This window comes from Cinclus cinclus, chromosome 4 (genome assembly GCF_963662255.1).
Source record: "Cinclus cinclus chromosome 4, bCinCin1.1, whole genome shotgun sequence".
Taxonomy (NCBI): Eukaryota; Metazoa; Chordata; class Aves; order Passeriformes; family Cinclidae; genus Cinclus; species Cinclus cinclus.
Genome location: NC_085049.1, coordinates 20904367 through 20925617, shown reverse-complemented (window position 1 = coordinate 20925617; position 21251 = coordinate 20904367). Strand labels below are relative to the sequence as shown.

General features: G+C 39.4%; 1 protein-coding gene across 2 annotated transcripts in view; it reads left to right on the top strand.

Annotated features, from left to right (window-relative positions):
• The window catches only part of WNT7B (Wnt family member 7B), a 91468-nt gene that overhangs the window by 56058 nt on the left and 14159 nt on the right, over window positions 1-21251 (top strand). The window lies entirely within an intron of this gene.

Here is a 21251-nt window from a genome sequence, read left to right as displayed (position 1 = left end):
ATGGGAATTGGACATGAAAGGTCTAAGTGATGGTGTCACGGGGAAATGGTTGGCATCTTATCATACATGCTGAGGGGTGTCAGCCAGTAAATTATTCTTGGTTCAGGCCATATATAGGCTTAATTAAATTTGGATTCCACATATGAATCCAGTAATTTTTATTCTGGGCTATGATGATGGTTTAACCGAGATACCAAATGTTCATAAAAACTTCCTACCAAAAATGGGAGGAGTAGAGAGGCTCATTATTCTCCAAAAATGGATATTTGGGTTCAAGCAGATGGATTAATCTAGCACAGTAGTGTCTAGTGTGGTATGAGTTGGCCAGCTTGGAAAGCTTGGCTTTCAGTGTGAGCAGAAAACTTCCAATACATGAAGACAGGCGGCATTCTTAGGAATGCTTTACAACCATAGTTGTGCTTTAATGCTATCAGCAAGTCAATAAAGGGAACCATAAATGAATCCAGACAGTTTGCTAAAGTAAGTACATTTCTAGCACATTTTTGCCTTTGTTTTCTCCTGCCATTTCTTTCTCTGCCACTTTATGTTCTCATTTTCAGTTTTTCAAAATCACTTTATGTTGTTTGTTATATGTTTGTTAAGGCTTAGTAATATTCATATATCAGGTTGACTGTGTATTTATTATTCTAACATCTGTGTATTTATTATGGGAAAATCTATCTTTACGAACTTGCACTATATCCAATAAAAACAATATGGGGGAAAAAAGGAATTGTACAGCTGGAAACAATTTGAAGGGGGAAAATGACTTGGAATTAGATTATTTTAAATATGATACAGAGCAGGGTACACACTTCACTGACAGAAAGGCAGTAATTATCTTTGTCATAGCAGTAGGTGCTATGATTGGTTTAGGCATTTGTCAGCTATGGGGAACCTCAATTGCACAGTGGCTTTTGGACCTGATGTGGAAAAATTTCGGGTTTTTTTTGTTGTCATATAGCATGGGCCCAGACAACAATGTCCTTTGGGCATTCAAGCAACTGAGCAGAAATAAATTTGTTTTCAGTAGTTTGAACAGGATTTCTCTGTTGGTGCTAGGATATAGTAAAATGCCTTCCAGAATGAGGGGTGGCTTCTCAGGGCAGGGATTTCTCTGTTGGTGCTAGGATATAGTAAAATGCCTTCCAGAATGAGGGGTGGCTTCTCAGGGCAGGGCATCATCTTTCAGCTCCTAGTACAGTGGGCTGTCTTGGATTCCAGGAGAGAGGTGCACAGGATGCATTCAATCAGCTGCAATCTGTACTAAGGATGTGTGCAGCTCCAGAAGATGATGTAGGACTAATACAAACTGTGTCTTTATTGCTCATGTAGCCAACTTGGAGTGACTGGTGATGTCCATTTCCCAAGATGCCATGTGGAGTCATTGCATTTGCATGTTTGATTTAGTTAAAATATGAATACCACGGCAAATTTAATGATCTGTGGCTTAAGCAAGCATAACTCTTAATAGAAGCACAGTGCTACATAACAAGATGTATATTTCTTGGTTATTTGGAGAGGGAGCATTTTCTCATTATTAGCATGAATGAAAGAAAAATAAATAACAAGACATACATGGTGAACCTCTACCCCTGGCAGCTAGGTAAATGGCTGGCAGGTAGAGGCAGGCAGTAAAGAGGTAGAACCCCAAAATCTGTGGACTTCCTCTGCATGCTTATTTTGCAGGGAAGATTTACCACCCTGCAAACAGTCATTGCAAAGTCTTCTCTTAAAATGTCTCAAACAGCACCTTTATTTTCACAACTAGCATGTTGTTTCTGAAAGGAGAAACTGAAATATCTTTAACCTTGAGAACGTCCAATCTATTTGTTCTCACTTATTAGCCATATATTAGTGCAGAAGGATTCTGGTGTGTCAGTGGCTATCCCACCAATTGCCTTACAGAGGTAGAAAGGCCATGCTGGAGCAAAGCTGAGCTGTTCCCCCCAAAGTCCTGCATGCTGGTCTGACTACAGGCAGTGAGAAAAGTCCTCTAAGGCAGGCTGCCTTAGCAGAACAGTTTCCTCAGTGCACTTCATCTCAGCTGAAACCTAAACACTGGGGAAAAGGTGTGATAATGAAGCAATTACAAGGCAAAGTATGTGAGAGGGCGTTTCAGTTTGCATTATCATCTTTGGGGCAAATTGAGGAGTTGATTCAAACGGTTCACACTTTCTTACTGTAGGAGGGTGGATAAGCTTTTTGCTATCACAAGTAACAAAGTAAGACAGTAACCCAAACCAGAATAAGAAAATAAACCATCCCAGCTGGCGGTAACCGCGGTTGTGAAGGAGCAGTAAAAAAATAATCGAGCCACTAAGGTGCTAAGAATTTGTATTTTTTTAACTGAGAAGTCAGGCTATTGTGGGAGTGGTAGGTTCAGAATCTTAGTGTCTGACAATTGAATGTTTTGAGAAAAAGAAAAATATATTTTTATTGTAAGAAAGTACTGTTGTTCTAAAGAAATGTCCTATTTTGACAGGATGGAGGATTCCCATCTTGATGAATCAATTCAAACATTTGTGGGTGATAATTTCTCTGTGTTTTAAAAATTTCCTAGATGTCAGAACCTCAAAATTATTCAGAGAGACCTTAGAAATATTTTCAAAATGCATTCACAGATCATAGAGGAAAAGACAAACATAAATGGACAGTATCATTTGTAAATTATGAGTTGACCAAAATAAATTTTGTTTTATTTTACTAGAGAAACTGTCAGTTTGGTACATTAATTTTACAGTCTTTATTTCTTTGTCTCCCTACGAAAGAAATAAAAGCATATATAGTCTGCAGCATATAAAAATTTCCAGCCATGAAGAGAGAGATTTTTATATATCCCAATTTATCTTCTCCACTTCCTTGTCTTTTCGTAAGGTTTTGCAGTTTAGTTCAAGTATAGATCAGTTGTGTTTTCTCTTCCCTCAAGGGTCATGTGTGTGAAGAATAGTATAAATTCTCTCAAATTAAAATGTTCTCGTTGCCATTTAAATATTTACCTATTTGGCAGCAAAGTTTCTTTAAAAGGCAGATATCCTTATTCCAAACACAGGACTAATATAATACAAGTACTTGGTGAACTGTGTGTGGCTTGCAGCTGGATGAGGAATGGTGGTTATGGAACTGAAAGAACTCTGGAATTTCCATTTTAAGGAAAGGGCTTCTGTTTCACTCCATTTCATATAAAAGTGAAGATTTTCTTGGAACAGGTGCTTTTCTGTAAACGTTTTCAAATTTAAATACACTGACATACTTGACTGTGGGCAATTCCATTTTTGTTGTCAGAACTCTTAATTTTAAATTTGTTCCATGCACTGATGTAAATTAATGCCAGGAGCTGTAACATGGGAGATGTGTGTTTCTGGATCTCCTGAACTCTGCTCTCACATGCTTCCATGGGTATTCTGGGATGTAAGAGAATTGCATGGCTTGGTAGGAAACATCATATAGCAGAACACACTGTCTTCCTGTGACCCTAAACCTCAGATCTCCTGAAAAACCCATGGACTGACATGGGGATGGGCTTTAATACTTCATTCAAACTATGGTTTAAAACTAAATGGACCTTTCTTATTGTGTGGAATGCTCCATTCTTTTATGGTAAAGAAGCATATTTTGGAGGGGAGGGGTGGGTACTCATAAGTTTTGGCATTTGATCATCCTACTTGTGTACTTAGGTGCAGTGGGAAGGGAACAGGAACATATGATGGGCCCTTGGGTCTGTGATGATAATTTCCTGCTCAGCATTGCACAGAACAAAAGCCCTCCTTTTACTCCTTTAGCTTTGTCTGTAGCTATTGAGGGTAACATTTCCCATATTATTTTTCTAGTTTCCCTTGGGATGAGTCAGTCAGAGGTCCTGTGGAAATGATAGTATGCAAATTCTAGCCTATGGTTTAGTTGAATACTGTACCAAAATTTGGACACAGGGCTAACTTTGCATAGCAGCTTTAAGCTTGGTATTTCCTTACTTCCAAGTGCATCCAAAGAAGATTAATGTTCATTTAGTGTCATTTTTTTCACATCACTTTTTAATAAAATTGCTGAGTACAAATGTTCCATAGCACGTTGACTCATTCATTACTTCAGCATCCCAGTCCTATTGGTCAATGACTTAAAACATAATGCATGCTTAAACCAGGAAGATAAATGACATTAAAAGTCAAATAAAGTGGGGCTGGGCTTGATCCAAAAGAACAGGGGCCAAGTTCTTGTCCTGTTGCTGACAGTAGAAATTTTGCCATTGGTTTCACCAGAACCACTAAAAAGTCTCCTGGCTTTTGGTTATGAGCAGAAGTTGAAAGCGAAGCTGAATTTCATAGAGGGACTCAGCTAAAACCCAGTTAGTTAAATGGCAATCAACCATACAACGTTTGACTTTTTAAGTACAGAACAACTTTGCAAACAGGCAGGTGCTGCCAAACCTTGCCACTGCAGGGGAAGTTCTTTATGGAGGGTGACAGGGAGTGCAGGACAGCACCTGCTGGTATGTGATCCCGTAATAACTTGGGGTTCTAATCATCTTAGAGATTCCCTGAGCTTTACTACTGTGGTTAAGTATGTTGTCAAAATCTCTTCCCTAGAATTAGAGATGATAGGTTTGGTCATCTAGTCCAACCTCTACATCAAGCAGGACAAGCTAAACATAACATTAGACTTCAGAGTTACATGTGTAGCAGCATCCCTCCCTTTCCTCCTCTCTTCTTAGGGATAGGTTCTGTTTGGTAAACGATCTGTTTCTAAATTGAAAAGCTTGAAATACAGAGAGAGGCATGTACGAGCATTACAGAAAACACAGCATTTGTTATCTGCACATTTTGGTTTGCAAACAAATATTTTAGCATTCAGGATTAGATCACTGATCCATGCAGTTTGCCATCATGCCTCCAGTCACGAGCAATTTCTTATCCTAAAAAAGTGGCTGGTGCATTGCAAAATATTACATCTGACAAATACCTCATTTTCTAATTGACAAAATTTCCTTCGTGTGTATCATGCCTGACCTTTTAGCATTGGATTAAATTGTGCATGACTGCAGTTTATTTCTTACTGACGTTCATACTGGGAAGTATAATATTATTGTTACTGATAGAAGAGGAAAATTTAAAAAAATAAATAAAGCAAGCAAGCAAGAGGACTCTATAATCTATTATTTGGAGGCTTGAAAAACTGAATCTAGCACTGTAGTTCTAAGGTAGTCATTCTCTGAGGCTTCAAACTGGCCACTGACTCCAGCCATGCTTTTTTTACCCAACACGTGCTTAACTTTAAACCCTTCATTGAAAGTGCTATTAAAGAGGCTTTGAAAGTGTTTCATTTTAAAGGCAGAACCAAGAGGTTTACAGAATACAGAAGACATAGTGAAGGCCAGCATGCAAGATCAAGCTGACAATGGGTCCTTCTGCCCATCCCAGATCCACTTGGAGTGGACCTAGGAGAGTACTGTTAACCACAAGTATAATTTGTTGCTATCTATAATTCTCTTTCCACTGCAGATGTTCAAACTCTGATTCTGGGATTGTGTGAGAAGGATGATTCGCAAGACCTAGCAGGTGTCAGGGCTTGAGCTGCTCAGGTGTCTTTTTGGCTTGCTCTCACCCCAGACAGCTCACTGGTGCGCTGGGAGAAGGCTCTGTGTCTCTAGACAGAAGGTCAGCAGACAACCACAGCACTGTGGTAGACTTCACAGCTTTATTCAGGTTGCTAAAATGAAAAAGGTTACTCACGTTTATGACTTATTTTTTTACTTGTTCACTCATTTCTTCACCAAAATGTGGAAACCTTTTCTGTCTGGTTCAGCCTCCAGACATCTTGTTCAGAAGAGACCTCCACTGTAAGTCCCATCAGACATGGTCAATGCAACCTAGTACTTCCTGAGGGGAATGGCACAAGAGGTAAAAGTGGTTTCTCTTTGCTGCTGAATTAAACCGTTTCAGACAACGAAGGCAGAAAAATAAGGAGCCCCTTCCTCACTTCTTTCCTTTGGCCCAATTTCATATCACACAACTCCAGGCATTTGCTTGAGATGTCTGAGACAGAAATCTAGTCAGGCTGTATTCCTTGTATCATCAAAGAGCAGGGAGAAATGCTTCCAGAGGGGGATTTGGATCTTAATTTGACTACACAATGGTCCCTGTTGCTATCCCAGGAGCTTAGACTCTCTTAACACCTAATTTCTTTTTGTGTTTGAAATATTTCCATCTCTATGTGTGCAATTTCTCAGGGGAGCATTTTCTCCTGTCATAGTCATACCTGCTTGTCCCACACAGCAGACATGGAAACTTGATCCCTATTTAAAGTCCTACTGATTCTTAATACTCAATCACCAGTAGTACCTGCAAAATTGTCTTAACTAAGGACTTTTAGACAGATAGTGGCAAAACCCAAAAATAAATGCTTCAACCACAAGCGTAGCTCCACCGCGACTCTTTGGAAATTTAAGGAGTGGGAGTCCGAAATTACCACCAGATGGTGCACCTATTTAGCAAGTGACAGAGACATGTTCCACAAAAAATGGAAGCCACAGCCTCCAGCAACCCACTAAGTAGCTTCCCCTGCTCTTTATTCTCAGTTGTGATAGAAATTGAATGTGTTTGAAACATGGACCTGCTGGTCATGCTATCCTGTTACATTTAATATGGAGTATGTTTTCAATCTTTGTGATGGAAGCCTTTCAACTCTCTGCCTAGGGATGTAAGGAAGTGGGAAAGAGTGAAGCAGGCCTATAAATGCAAGTGAAGGGAGAGAGAAACAAAAGGGATGGGCCAAAGGCAGGAAAAATTGGTAATGGTGAAGGGCAATGACAGGACCCAAAATCAGGAGTGGTCAGCACAGAGCACGGTGTATTGCTGTTTTAAGTTGAGGCAGTTCTGAATATCGATGGTGGGTACCTGCCAGTGCATTTCTGAAGGACAATCTTGATGTCTATAGTTTGGAAACTTGCTAATGCCAATATCTCAAGCAGAATCAGACAGGGTATTTCATTAAGTGCATAGCAAAGGTGGTGAACTTTCCTAAACAGTCAGGTGGGTTTTGTTCTCAGACTGCTTCTCATTCCTAAGCATTTGGGTCCTCCATACTCAGAGAAGGATTAGCACAAATTGACAAGCATATGTTTTCTGCCATATTTGTCACAATGACAAAGGATCGTGTGGTTCTTTCAACTAGATTTTCTGGACACCAATACACTATCATGTGTAGCACATGGGCAGGTATCTATTTCTATTCTACTCCTTGCTTTCAGGAAAATTCTAAACTAATAACTAGATTCCTGGCAATCCTATTTCATGAACATCACAAAACTTATGCAGAAGAAAATATTGTGTCTCATTCCTTTGCTTGGGTGGGTCTTTTGCCACTTTCTATTGTTATGGTGTGTTTAAAATTATTACACAAATAAAATTTAGTATATTACTAAGAATGATTAATTAGAAATATTGTTCTTTTAGTTACAACTTCACCAGTGAAAATGAACAGAAAATTTCCTGAGTGAAAATATTTGAGTATTCTTTATCTTGAGAAGTATTCGTGCAGAATGGATAAAATATTTTTTATTCTCTTTGTGTAAGCTGAGAGGAAGGCATCACATTGAGAAGCTCAATGCCATTCCCTTCCCATCCTTTTTCACATGCCTGTGTCTCCTAGTTCAATGTAAAAACAATCATTTTACAGTGAAAACATGGACCAAGAGATAATGGACTTGTTCTCTGCTCCCAGATGTGCCTTTACTTGTGACCTTCTGCAAGTCACTTCATACCTCGCTCTCTGGAGACTAAAGATGACTAATTTCAGTGAGGAATTGAAGTGACTGGGGACTAACCTCCACTTTAACAATAGGGATGTATCCTCACACAAAACTGGTTGCTGTTAAAGTCTTCTTAATCAAAGAGGAAAGAAAAGGAAAATAAATAAATACCATGGAGGAATTTGGTTTTCTAAACAGTGAGTCCAGGCCTGAAAAAAAAATAAAAGTTAAAAGTCTCAGTAGAAGTGGTCTAGTAGGATTATTATCTTAGTTTCCAGAAGAAGGAAGTTTGAAAACCTTAGGTAATTGTCCACTCAAATTTCACAAAAACAAAATACTAAACTGATGTTCAGTACTTACACGTAACATAAAAGAGACAGAATAAAGCCCACAGGGAGGGTAAATTATGGTTACTTATTGTATGTGTGCTGTGATTCTTTGAGCAAATCTTCCTGTCCTGTTCCCTCTTTTTCTAGCTACTGGTACACTGTGACATCCTGACACCAGAGATGGGGCAGTAACACTTCTTCCCTCTTTCCCTCTCTCCTTGCTGTCTCTCATTTTCTTTCACTTCAGCAGTTTAGTAATGCTGAAACCTAGTTCCCTTCCCTTTTGTTTGCTTTTCCCTTGTCCGCTGATCAACCATGTTGATTATTACACTGTAGTATTAACTACAGTACAAACAGAATCTCTGAGCAGGAGATTTAGCTGGGTTTTCCGTGCCCTCTTATGCAACCAAAGGTTCTGCAGCACCCCCTTCTTGTTTGTGTTCAGGAATTAGTGAAAATACCCCACATACTGCTGCCATAATGCGGCATAAGCTTCACTCAGAGAAGGCAAGACACTGTTTTTGTGAGAGCCTGGATTACTGTGCTAGAAGGGATGGGCATGGAAAGTTTGAAAGGTGGCAGCCTACCCTCAGAGCTGAGTGGCAGGAAGATTGCTGATGGGATTTTACACATCGTCAAAGCATTTCCATGAACACTGTCTTCATCTTGAAGTTGGATTCAAAGTGTCTGCATGGAATATCTCATACAGCAGCATGTGCATGCTGTCAGTTTGTGTTAAACAGAAGAACATGACATCATGTGATAGACAAAAACACTACTTGGTACCATATAGCCTGATCCAAAACTTTTCACGTGAAACATTTGTTTTGTTTTGGTTTTAAGACATTTGCCTTTCTAACTGGCCTGTTTTAATTAGAGCTCAACCTGAACCACAAACGATAGATTTGAACTTTCCCAGAGTTCAGCGGTGTTCAGATCTGGCTTTTGGTTTGGCCCATCACAAAGACAGGGGTCAGCTCCAAAGTTCAGATGTGGAAATGAGCTGCTGGAAAGTGGGGGGCTGGAAAGATTATTTAGTGAGTCCCATATCTCGCTTTAATGGGGGATTTGTAGTAGAGACACTTGCTAGTGGCTTTTGGAAGCAGTTTTACGTAAGCAGCATCTTGAATACTGATATTAATACCAATCTGTCTATTGAAATACTCATGTACAGGAGAAAGGGCCTTGTTCCTCCTTTCCTGCTCATAAAGCCTGGATCGTGGTGTGAAGCTGGATTACCTTAAAAACCTAGAATTTTTTTCTTCTTGTCTTTCTTTAAAACTCATCATTCCTTTCTAGGGTATAGTGCTTTAAAAAAATTGATCATGGGCTAGACATTTGGTCTTTTAATTCATACAAAATTTAGGTCTTTTCAGTAGATAACTTGCAGGGTTTTTATGGCATCTGCCATTTGTCAATCTCTTGCAGGTTTGGACCACCATTTTAGGGTGAGTTCTCTCAGTCCATGGCAAGACACAAGCTTAACACTACACAAATAATTGACAGCAACCACTTGCCTACTAGATCAGATAACCTGACCCAGTGGGGTTAGCTGAACAGGCTCAGATTAAACACTGATTCAGTATCTGTCATGAGTCCTGACAATATTCAGATAGCCCTTTTTTGTTTATGTGAATCTTGTCACTTCCCAACTCTTGTCAGGATCAGAAACTCCAGCGCTGGAAAAAAAAAAAAAAAATCGACTTTGCTCTTGTGATGCTTCCAAACTCATTTTGCAAACCAGAGAGGTTTGGATCAGAATCTAAACTTTGTGTATTTATCCAAACTTCTCTGAGCTCTTTACTCTTTTAAATCTCTTACATATGTGTGATTGGTGCTGTGTCTTATTCCCTGGGGTTACAAATATGACTACCAGGCAAGGACCCTTTAAACACTAAGAAGAGTGGACATCATTACTTGACCCTGTCTCTCCTTCCAGCAAGATGTACAGGCAAGTCAGATGTATCAGAAAGGTGAATATAGCTACACAAGCATTGTGAAAGATCATTTGGAAAATATTTAAGCAAATTCAAAAGCAAGTCTCAACCCAGCCCTTCCACAAGAACTTTCTCATTTGCTCTCCACAACCTCTGAGCTTGGGGAGAGGACTGCAGTGACTTGCAGGGTTACTGCCCAGCCTGTCTGCTGCAGCCCAGGAGGTGTGACCTCTGAGCAGAATTAGCAGAGCACAGACACATGCTGGGTGTCTGCCAGCCCATCCCCTCTGCTGCGGCCACTAGGGAAGGGCTGGGTGGGGTGGGCTAAAGCCAGTGAGGCACATCTGCTGCCATGGGCGATACCCAGAGAGTGACAACATCCTCAACAGCCACACAGCACTTGCTGTTGCCTCCCCTTCCAAACTCTGCCTTGCCAAGAATGCTCCAAACCCATGAAAGCCCCCATACCTACAGGATGGGTCACCTGTGACAGTGCAAGTGACTTGCTTGTGGAATTTAAGTTAGTCCCCTAAGGTATCCTGTCAGGCAGAAGAAACCATGCCAGGAATTTATGTGAGCTACAGATTTGTAGGACAACCTTCATACAGAATTATCCTCCAGGAGACAATCTAATAGCAATTCCTAGGAAATGCAGCAGGAATCCCTCTGCTGTGTTCCTGTGCAGATCTTTTACAGAGGAATACAACATTCTGGTATACTATTTGATGCAAATTATTTTTCCTTTTTTTTTTTTTCAAATGTAAGTATTTTTTCCTATGTTTATGCACTTTTAAAGAAGGCCACCTTGAAGACCAGAGTCATCAGACAAGAAAGCATAACAATCTCTGCCTGGAAAATGCTGTCCTTGGCACTCAGGAGCTGTTTCTCCATGACCAGCAGCCTGAAATGCTTTTCAGAGCTCCCAGTCTGGCTGTCACCATTTCTCAGTTTGGGCAGTATCTCCTCCATATTCACTGCTTGTACCACAAAATGTTGTGTAGAGCTAGGTATGTCTAGAGGTCATTAATGCATAGTTATTTGACAGAATATGCTCATCTTGTGTTGCTGTTGCAGTGAGAACTAAAAGGTCAGTGGTTATTCCATTTCATGGTATTCGTCTGGATTTATATTGGAAGTCTGAAAGACAATTTAAATGTGTATATATATTTATTAGACCCTTCCTATGTCACATAGATGCCTAGTGTATGTGATTCAATTCAATAACTGTTACTGCTACTCTTCATAAATCTTACTTTAGAAATGGTATGGCTAAGTATAATTAGTTATTTATATAAATTCATCCTAATTCTGTACTTGGTAGAACCAAATTAAATGATACTGAAAAAAACAAACAAACAAACCAGCTCTAGAAAAATACACTGGAAGAAGTTATGTTCAGAAGAATGTCTTTTTTCTAATCAGTGAAATCAACAAAGTCATCTCCTGGATTTTCATGCAAAGAAATCTTTCTTCCCTAGTCAGAATATTTTAAGGGTGGGCTCTCCTTTTCTAAAACCACCATGTCCCCCCAGCAATTAGACTAAGATAATTGCTGCCAGCATAGTTGGAAAGACTCACTGTGCAGGGAAATCTGGCTTAACTCTGATGGGATAAGTTTAGACTCTCCCTTTCTTTGCATTTTCTACTGCCAGTTTCGGGTCTTCCCCATGCATCTTGATACCTTCTGGGAGACTTGATTTTTTGGTTTCTAATTCTCTCAGTGCTTGGTGAGGCTGGATTTTTGTGCCAGCCTCATGGAAAATGCTATGTGGAAGAACATCTAAAAGACAGGCTTTTAGAACCACCACCCTGTTGCAGATTTAGCTCTAGGTGATTAGCTCTTTCCCTATAGATGTAAATTATTTTGTATCCCATACACATTAGGACCTAGTATGAAAGCAGTATCTCATACTTGCTAAATGTCCTGGGCTACGCTTGCTTTGTATGTTTCCAAAAGGAGGTTTCTAGGTATGCATGTATGTATGTATGTATGTATGCATGTATGCATGTATCTATCTATCTATCTATCTATCTATCTATCTATCTATCTATCTATGTATCTCAAACATATGTGGGCTAGCATAAAAAGTGAGTACAAGAAAAAGATTTCTGCTGACAAACAGAAGATCCAGCTTGAAGCTGCCCATATCTCATTAGTAGTCAATAAATTTTGTTATTTCCAAATGGGGATGTGAAATCATTCTGAAACAGAACAAATAGAACTTCAGCAATTCTTCTGGGATGACACATTAGTTATTTTTCAGTCAGTTATTTTTTCCTAAGTTAAAAGTAAAGGAGGGGTATGGATCCATGCTAAGCAGGAATGGCATGCAAGGATGTGTGTGAGTGTGAATGTAAGGAGTGGACTCTGGCAGCCATGTCCTTCTCTGGCAGGCACTGGAATGCTGAGCATGGCTGTGTCAGATCCCCCTGTGTCTCTGGCAGTAGATGTCCAGTTCAATACCGTATTGAACAGTGGAAGAGCAGAGCAGAGGATTCCAAGTCCCAGAACTGCTGGTCCTCTCTGGGAGGGCTCCTGTTCCACCATGCAGCTCCATGGATATTCTCCCTGGCTTGAATTTGTATTTCAGTTGTCGCTTGAGAAGCTTGCAACTGAATTACTCTGTTATCTTCCCACAAAAAGAGTCCAACAAAATGACAGCTTGTCATCTTGTGGGTCCTTCTGTCCTTTGGATACATACCTTAACCTCCTCATGCCCTTGTGAAAGAGGGGTAATTATATCTCTGTTCTCTTGCCCTCTCCAGCTGAATGATGTGTCTCCTTAAGGCAAGGACTGCCTCTTGCAGAAACAGGTTTGTGTCTAGCACCATTTTCATATCACTCAGATATTTGTAATTCAATAGTTTGGGCAAAATGGCACTGGCCCTTTCATAGGCTTTGCACAGAACATCCAGATGATATTTGTGATTTAACTAAACCACCTCAGGAAGCAAGATAAGAAATTTCATCTGCAGAAAATACAGAAACCCAGCCACAGACACTCTGGCATGCCCAGGTACAGGAGCTTGGTGCTTACAACAACCCTTGTAATTCAGTGGACCCTTTAGAAGGTGTTATTTTACATGTTCCTACAGAAAAGGTCAGGTATGCAGAGTGATTTACAAAACAATATGGACATGACCACTGCCCCAGGGTATTTGTTATCTGGGTTAGAAATGACATAAGATAGAGGAAAAGATGACTTCATGCAAATGGCAGTGCAGATTTATTTTTGTAGAGGTGCTCTTCAACATAGTACGATTATGTCAAACCACTGAGAGGATTTAAGTTAATTAAAATACTGACCCAGCAAAAAGTCCCCTAAGAAGGTCTGGTTCTGCATTGTAGTGAATTTTTAATATTTGTGAGTATAATAGAAGAAATGACAGAGTATTTGTGAAATGAGGTCCACAGCAAAGTCAAATACAGTCATAAATCACAGAATAAGTAAGATTAGTAAGATCCTAGATCCTGGAGTGCCTCCATTCTGAAATGATTCACTCATGGAAGGCTCAAGCCTCTAATGTCTATGCACATCTCAGTGGTTATGGTAGCCACCTGCACTGCTCTTGTATCTCAATTAACAGAGCATGAAGCTGACTTGAAAGCAAATGTATTTTAAAAATGTAGTTGTTAGTACTGTCCTCTGTTTTCTTCTCAGGTTCAGAGTGGAGGTTTCTTTTCTGCTTGTTTTTCCCTTCTGCTTTTTGTTATGTGGCAAGCATCTTTTCTATTTCTTAAATCTGAGTGGACAATGTTTCCCTTGATGAGCACCACACAGGTACCTCAGAAACCTTTAACAGGCCATATTATAGTGCAGGAATGCTATCAAGAGAAACCTAAAAAGGAAATAAAAATATCTGCCCTCATGGTTATAGATTCCCTTTCCTTTTTCCTTAATATTGGACTTCTTTTTCTCTGTGAAATGCCCTTTAAAAGAGAGACTGTAATGTATTGTCAAATCCTACATAAGAACTGCTGTTAACAGGTTGAGGCAGTTGAATTAGTAGAATGGAATGGAATGGAATGGAATGGAATGGAATGGAATGGAATGGAATAGAATAGAATAGAATAGAATAGAATAGAATAGAATAGAATAGAATAGAATAGAATAGATAACACATCTTGTTCCTCACAGACCCATTTAATTTAAGGACATTGGAATACTTTAGAACTCAGTTTCTCTGGGATGCCTTCAGGATTCCATGCTTTCTAGCAAGGAGTGCAAAGAACTTTTTAAAATCTCAGTACACTGCAAGATGCCTCCAGCTGAGCTTTCACATACTATGACGTATCAAACCTCTTGTCACAGTTGAAAAGAAAAGGCACCAAACATTCAGCAGGGAATCATCGAATGCCACAGTGGGACATCAGCAGGTCCAGAAGAGAACACAAGCAGGAGACGATCTCTCCGCTCCAGCTCTTGCTTCCCACATGCTACTTTGATAGTATTAGCAGCAGCATTGTGAAAACACAGCCTTCTGTGACACACACACAGTCTTCTTTCAAAGGCACAGAGCATCTGGGAACTACCCCCTCATGCTCCTCAAGCCATGCTCTCGTGAACTCTTTAAATGTGTGCTTAGCACCATGTTCTGATTTAACTTTGACAAAAACAAGTGGTGGTGATTTGGGACCAAAATTCAATTTCACCATTTCTGTAAGAATGGAGTACAGTTTGCTTCTTAGGGCTGAGCTGGTAAGAAATATTTGTTATGGCAAATATAGTTTTACAGTTGAGAGTCCAAAAATTTCGTATTTCTCTGGGCACTACTAAACACCCTTTCAAAGATTACGGCAAACTCACTAACCTCATAGAAACTGTCCCAGAAAACTTCACCAAGGGACATGTTGCCAAAAGACAGTCAAAAACACAATAGAATTATGCTCACTGGTACAGAAATGCTGACTATTGTTTAAGATTGCCAGGACTTAACTGAATAAATTAGGGGGTAAATTAAGCAAAAAAATCCCTGCAAATCCTTGGAAGACTTGTTACAGAGATCACTGTGGAAAGCAACGCCAAGCCTTTAGAAAATAACCATGACATTCAAAAAATGTTTGAAAAAATGTGAAAAGGAGAGGCAGAGTAAGTATCTCTTTTTAATAGACATGCTTTCAAAAGCATATAAAGAGTGACAGCAAGAAGCTGCAATAAGGCTAGTGTGAAATATTTCTGTCTCATTTAGAGCCCATTCTAAAAGATTTGACAAACCCACATGAGCAACAGAAAACAGTCCAGTTGATAGAGCAATTCTAATGATGGCCAAGATCCTGGCACCTCCAGACATAAAAGTTTAGTAGGAGCCTGGAGATAAAAAATGCCAAATAAGAGAAGAATCTGTAAATAAACCATTATGCCATATCACTACATGTGCTCAGCTTTTAGATCTGCATTTTTCTCTGTCCTGGCCATGCGTAATTGAAAATAGGTACCACAGACAGCCTAGGAAGAAGCTGCTGTTATCACCCCTGCTCTGGCTATAGTTCAACTAAACAGACCTATATGGATGAAAAAAACTTAAGTAAGACTGTTTTAATTAGCCTGTAGTAGAAAGTAAAGGGTTTAAGGAGGAAAAGTGAAATGAATGAAAAGTGTAAAGCGAACATTATTGAACATGACCAGCAGGCTCCATCAGACTTGACCATAAAGTTCTGCCAGTAAAAGATATTCAGCCAGTATCAAGTTCATTGTTCAGGAGCACTTCTGAGAACAGGTGCTACAAAGGCATCTCACAATCATGCATGGGAATATGTATATATATTTTTTTTTTTTTTGACAGAAGGCTACACAGAAATCTATGAGTTGGTAGTACTTTGCCAGTGAGTAGGAGATGTAGGACAAAGACTGATTCACTATTCACTGGAGTGGACCCCTGAGGAGAGTGCAAATCAAGGATAATATTAAGAAGGCCAAGCACTTCTTGTCTCAGACTTCACTAAACAGGTGAATGGTGAGCAGATGGTTATCAACTAGTACTATCAGCAGAGGAGAGTCCTGTGAGCACTAGCGAGCAGTATTTGTCCGTGTTGATTGCTTTCCAGTTAGCTGTCCCTCATCTCAGAACATTTAATGGAGTCAGTGTATAGCTGGCTGTCCTTACAGCCACAAGTGCTGGAAAATTGTGGAGAACTCTAATTAAGAAGAATTGAAAAGACAAATGTATTGCCTTTGTCTAAAAAAAGAAAAAAAAAAAAAAGAAAGTAAAAGAAAGGAATTGTAGGACCAATCAGCTTAACTTCAGTAAATGAAAAAAATATGGGAAAAACCCCCATTTGTAAGCTCATAACTAAGAACAAGGACATGAGTAAGAGTCAACCAGGATCTGTCAAGAACAAATCACATTAAACCAATCTAATTTCCTTCTTTGGCCACCCAGGGCCTCAGAGGCAGAGCAGAAGCAGTTTATACCATATATCTTGGACTTAAAGGGAGCTTTTGACATTGCTTTATATGACATTCTCCTAAGAAAAATAAGAACATGCCTCCTGGGTACAGGCCATCTAGAAACCGTACTTGGAGGGTAGTTATCAAAATGGAAAGGTGTGCTGACTAGGTTTCTAATGATGTGTCCTGGAGCTGGTACAAGTCAGCATTATACTCTTGACTTGACCAAGAGAATAAGCTGTAATCATTGCATTTGTGAATGATATTATGTTGGGAAGGACTACAAGGAAGCTTGTAGTCAAAAAGCTTAGGGTCAAAATTGAACATGATTATGGATAAGTGATCCAGAAATGAAGAAAAGAGTTAAAGCATAGAAAGAGGAGGCAAATCAGAAAGGCAAATATCTATATGTGGGAATGATCATCTGCACAAATGCAAGATGGGAAACATCTGGTGTGAGAGTAGCTGCACAGAAGACAGCTGCAAATTGAGTAAGAGTCAGAAGTGTCCTGCTGCTGTGAAATAAGGAATGCTGGCAGGAATAAACAGGACCGCAGTATACAAGGCATATGAAGAGCTCCTTCTGCTCTGGCCCCAAGGAGGCAAGACCTCAGCTAGAGGGAGCACCCTATCACATCTCCAGCACTGCAACACCAACCAGCCAGTTCGGAGAGCAGGGGCAAAGAGAGGGCTCCTGGGGGTGCTGGGCAAGAAATGACGATACAACATGTCTGGGAAGTCTTTACATGTTTCAAGGCTGCTGCTAGAAGGAGGGATTAACCTGCTATTGGCAGCTCTAGAGAAAGAAGCAGTGGGTTTGCACTCAGAAAAATTTTCAGGTTAATATTAGTGAAATGCATACCAGTAGTGGTCCTGAAGTACTGGACTAGACCCTGGAACCTCCTCTACTGAAGATCTTTAAGGACAGAAAGAAAAAAAGCTTTTGTGAGGAACATCTGTCGTATTAGCCTGTGTCAGGGGTGACAGAGTATAGACCTTCCTGAGTTTCCTGCTCTTCTGCCTTATTACTTCTGCCTGTACAAAGTGTTTTCAGTGGCCTTTAGTTCTGACATGCAGCACTGGATACAGAAAGTAAGAGGGACAAAGAAATTAAATTAAATTAAATTAGTCCCTACTTTTATAAACCAAGAAGCTCGAAGTTAATTACACTGAAAATGCAAATAAAGGATCTGCTCCAGAGAGTGAGAAAGCTCCCCCTGACTTGTATTGCCCTTGGATCAAACCCAAAAATAAGAGCTTGCATTATTTTCCTTGATAATTCTTAATATCTGTGTTGAATAAAATACAAAATTACAAAAACATTAAACTTGTCTGTAAAACTGTTCATCCAACACTACACAGGGTGCTGTTGTCTGAGTTTTAGTTTACTCATCTAGTCTAGATGTATGTATTGTCTTTTGCCATAAAAAATGACTTAATCTGTCATCAGCTTGCTGGACTTGTTGAAAAAGGTAAGTCTGTCAAAAAAGTTTTAGTTCTGCTGTGGTTCATTTCTTTTTCCCATTGACCTATGTTGTATTGTGTCATATAATCAATCTGGTGTCTTGTGTAAGTGCATGAAGCATTTGTGTTGTTTAACAATATTGTGTAGTACTTTTTTCTATCACTGGTGCTGCAAGATCTAGGAAATTACTGGCCAAACACTGTATGTCCTGCAGTTTAAAATTTCAAGTTAAATTGCAGCTCTAATAGCTGACATCCAGTAGCAGCCTTATTCATCTAGCTGCTGACATGAGTAATTTCAGGATGACATGTGCAACAGCCGAATTCTCATCTAGTTACTCTGACAAATAGATGTCTTGCAAATAGCTATGGAACAGTTGAATCTTTAACCCTGTGCTCACAGCTGAATAATTGAATATGTATTTAGCCTATGTGATTCTCAGCTGCTTGTGGCTCCAGGCTGAAAATGCTCTGCTGAATCCATGCACATTTGAGTCTGGTAAACTACAGCAATTGTAGAGCTTGTAAGAATTTCCACATCAAACCATACTAAGTTTAGTGCTCAGTTAGAAGTCTAAAACTCAGTCAGAAATTATGTCTAAATGAGGTGTAAAATATAGGCTGCTCCATGACTCCAACAACAGATAAAGGCTCCTCTCTGCCCATCTGCTGGAAGACATGCACTAAGGAATCAGTGGTCCAATATCTGTGTGCCTGAGCAGCAGCTGCTGCCTGCATTGCTGGCTATTAGAGCACTTTTAAAGTACAGCCCTCTGTTAGAATGCAAATGAACTCAAGAAAATGGCAGTATCTCAGGCTGGCAAACCACAGACTCCTCTGATGGCCTGGCAGATTACTGCAAGTGGTCTTGAGCACCATCTCCAAAGAAAGAGGGCTTAATTTTAATTAATACTGGCAGTCATCTCCTTTTGGAGTTATTAGATCAGACAATTATCAGATCAGATGGTTATTAGTCCATGTTACTCATGAAAACAACCCTTCTATGTTTTGGGTATAAAGTCAGAACTGTCATCTTTGATACCAAGGCAGGCATTTCTAACAGAGAAATGAGTGAATCCAAGGGTTGCAATAAAAGCCAAAGCAGTGTCTTTTTCACCAAAATAAAAATCTCAACAGAATTATTCTAGTCTATGTGACAGAAAACTTTGTAAGTCAGAGGATAATTTTTCTTCTGAGACTGAAAAACTAAGTGTATACAGTGCCAGATAACTAGATAATCAGGATATTCACTGGAAACAGAAAAATCTAGGCCCAAATTTGGGTCAATTCCCAAATCTGCTGCTACTTATGTCTTCATTTCATGAACATTTCTGGGAAGAATTGTCTCCTTTTTGTTGCAGACCAAGAATATTTTTGAAATCTCAGAAAATCCTGTAAAATGAGATTATTGCTCTTCATTAAGGTATCACAGCAATCATTATTTAAATATTTTTAGCTGCCTAACAAAGACTTGCTTAGAACTGATTCCAAGTGATGACATACTAATGAAAAGCTTTGTGTACAGCAGACATTATTTGAGCACAAGGTTTCCCCTCCTTCCCCCATCAGCAGTTTCTGATAGACTCCACTGATCCTGGGAACTTAGGAAACTGTTGAGAAGCACAACTAAAGTTTAAGAACATCCTCTAGTTAATAAAATATTAATCCCCAAAACCTTAATTCTTAGCAGGACAGCTTAACTTGCTATTTTCTGAGACTTTCTAATTTTAGAGCGGGAGAGTAATCTCAAAACAGGAGAGTAATCTCTTAAGAGAGTCAGAGTGGTTTCCATTTGATATTATCCCATGACTGGAGAAAATTCCATCACCTCTATAGCTCTCAAATGGATAAAGGAAAGATATTTTCCTTTATTGTTGATGGTAGTCAGGGGTAGAATGGGAATGAGGGAGAGAGAAAGGAAGATAAAGACATTATTTTCTTTCATTTTATAAAATTGATCAAGGGAAGCAATGTGTGAAAATTTACAAAGGAGTCACAGAAACAGCAGCCATAAAAAAAAAATCTTACCATGTACTCTGGAGACATGGGGAATATATTAAAAATTATATCATTAAATATATTAAAATATAAGCAACTGTTACTAAATCTTTGAGTAAATCTACTGAACTGTAAGTCACAACTGCTATGTTCCCTGGCAGGAGTAATAAGTTTCTTCTTGTTAACAAGCCTTTCTATGTGTACTTCATGTAGACCAAAATTCCCTGGGTCTGATTTTACATTGTTGTTTACCCTCATCCTGAAGAAAAGCAAACTGTATCTACATATGTAGCTTCTATTACATCTAATACTTCCAATATTTCAATTTATTGATTAGAAATAGAATTTTTTAAAAAGAAGAGGAATGAAATCCTGCAAGTCAACAGAATACATTTTAAAACAAGAGTCCCAGATTTGATTCAGCTGGCAAGCAAAGAGGACAGGAGTGAATATCAACATGTGAAGGTCACACTATGAACTAGAACAGTGGTTCCATAACTGTTTTGGATTGCTATCAACCCTCAGAATTTCTTATGGACCACCGGGCATTGTTATCATCAAACTTTTAATTGAAAACACTATTTAAAATAGTGTTTAATAGAGCTCTGTGGATTAGCTGTGAACCCTTTACCGTGGCCTCCTGGACCACCAGTGTTCTGCAGACCACGGTTTGGGAAGCACTGAACCAGACTGCACACATCGTACACCCCAACAAAACACTGCTGTGTCTGAAAGCAGAGGCAGTCCTGCAACTGCACATCCACTCAAATAATGCATATGTCAGTTCAACCTTCTCAGTAGCTGAAGAACACAGAACCCTTTTGTTTTGCCTCTACCCAAAGTTTCTTTTTTATTGCTTTGGAGAAACAAGCAAATGGTGCCAAACATCAGTTTCTGATTGTTCCTTGTAGGATCTTCCTCATACCTGGCAATGATGTAATCTTTCAGGAACCTATCTATTAAAATGAGAAATATAAATCCCCCCATACATAAACACCTCCATGGAGTTATCATTCCAGAATAGTTATGAGATGTATGAATCCAAAAATTAAAAAAATTAAAACTAGTTTCTAAACCTTTTTTTTTCCTCCTCTGGAAAATTTGTTCTTTTTTTCCCCTTCCGAAATCCACTAATGATGCTAGAACTCTGTGTGTGGTCATTAAAGCATTACAGCAACTTTCTGCTAATTCTTTAGTTATTCTTTGGCTGCAGCACTACAGGATTGTCTGTTTATTACCAGAGAAACACACAGAGGGAAGCACTGAGAAGGGAACTTGTGGGGAAAGCACTGAGAAGGGAACTTGTGGGGTACTGTTATAAATAAGAGCAACAAAACACCACGATCCAGCCCTATGTGAAGTCAGTGGCAGACTGTGGTCTCACGGGAGT